The 1,788-nt window shown below is 42.5% G+C and overlaps 1 non-coding gene across 1 annotated transcript; it reads right to left on the reverse strand.

The window, feature by feature from the left end:
• Positions 1-589: 589 nt before the first annotated feature.
• Positions 590-664, reverse strand: TRNAP-UGG (transfer RNA proline (anticodon UGG)). Its single transcript has one exon. It is a non-coding gene; the product is annotated as a tRNA-Pro (tRNA).
• Positions 665-1,788: the final 1,124 nt, after the last annotated feature.

A 1,788-nucleotide genomic window follows, 5' to 3' on the forward strand; every position in this document is an offset into this window, starting at 1 on the left:
TTTTGATTACCGAGGGACTCTGATACCAGTCTTGGTGCAATCGTCAGGGTCACCCGCCTACAGTTTTCGCCATAGAAACTTTACAAGATGAGGATGGTTATGATCCTAAAAGGTATGATGACATATAGAAATTCCAAAATAGGTAAAGTCACCACCATAAGCTGAGGTGAAAGATCGAGTTGTACTTTTCAAAACTCTGCCCTGTTTATTATCTGTGGTGATAAGTTTTACATAAGATCATTTAACGGGATGCACCTTATCAGGATGCAGATCTAGATCACAAGTAAGTAGTGATGCGCGAGACGTCTCTATCTCTTTTCACAAGCACATTGATGCCGAAAGAATCTTCAGAACCGGTGGAGAGGCTATTCTGATTGAAGGCTAGACAAATAACATGACTGAGGTATGTAAATAAAACCTGTGAAATAGCTATATAATATGATCTAAATATAGAAGAATACCAAAGATAATGGATTGCAAAATAAGCTTTTTAGCTTTCTTTTTCTTTTGTGCGCGCTTTTCGCCTGCCTTCCCGACCGCGGATAGGCTACGGGGCTTTGCACTTCGGCCCCATTGTGTGAATACCACATCAAGGTGACAGGATTCGAACCTATGGCCCTCTGTACCCAAAACAGATGCGCTGACCAGACTGCGCTACACCTCGTCTCCCCCTCAGAACATATGGATCTACCCGATCCATAAAGAAAAGAACCACCGCTTTTAGGAAATTTTGACAATTCTCTTTCACTTGCATTTTATTTCGTGAAGGCTCGCTCTCGTTCTTCTTACATCTTGCCCTTTTTTCTTGAGAATTGTATCTGTGGCTACTGCTGTTTTGCCAGTCTGTCTGTCCCCAATAATGAACTCTCGCTGACCGCGCCCTATAGGGATCATCGAATCGATAGCAATAAGCCCTGTTTGAAGAGGTTCGTATACGGAACGCCTGGAAATTCTACTTGGAGCAGGAGATTCAATTAAGCGAGATTCGGAAGCTACAATTTCGCCTCTCCCATCAATAGGTTTAGCCAGAGCATTTATAACACGACCCAAGTTATATACGCTCACGGGTATCTGAGCAATTCTTCCTGTTGCTTTTACAAAACTTCCCTCTTGATGCTAAACCATAGCTCTAACTGAGTAAAATTCCACAATTTCTAAGAACGATATGCTTTTTTGCATTTTCCACTGTGAAAGCTTCTCTCAATCCCTCCCTAGTCCTTTCTTTCCTGGGCACAGGCTTACCTGGTTGACCGCCCACATTCATTCATTGTTCGTTCTGTTGTGGAATCGAACCACAGAGCTAGCGCAATTGGGATTTAGAGTCCCATGCGTGAAACTAAAGAGGATTTTCAGTCCTCTGCTCTACCAGCCAGAACCTAGAAGGACACTTCACACCCGATTTGACACAGCTAGACTGGAAACACTGCTTGTCAAGAGCACAGACCCCAGTATAGAATACTTTTTTGAGTATGTTGGTAAGGTCCGGTCATCCGCTTCTGTGCTTGCACTTCTGCGTAACTAGGGGTGCAAGTCCAGTACAGCGTACTTTCATAATTGAATCAAAAGCGTCGATACATGAAAAATCTCTATATACGATATTTATGACACAGAATGTTGTTCTTTCAACATGATTCCTCAACAATTTTGTCATTGTAACTGACTCTCCGTTCTCTCCGTTCCACTTTGGTTTTCGACTAATAATTACCATGATGAATTTCTCTTACTGCTTGGTTCCGCATTGGATTTTGGAAACTTTTGTTTAGAAAGTGGTGTCACGACCGTGGGGAT

Source organism: Triticum aestivum, chromosome 2A (assembly GCF_018294505.1).
Source record: "Triticum aestivum cultivar Chinese Spring chromosome 2A, IWGSC CS RefSeq v2.1, whole genome shotgun sequence".
In the NCBI taxonomy this organism is placed as follows: Eukaryota; Viridiplantae; Streptophyta; class Magnoliopsida; order Poales; family Poaceae; genus Triticum; species Triticum aestivum.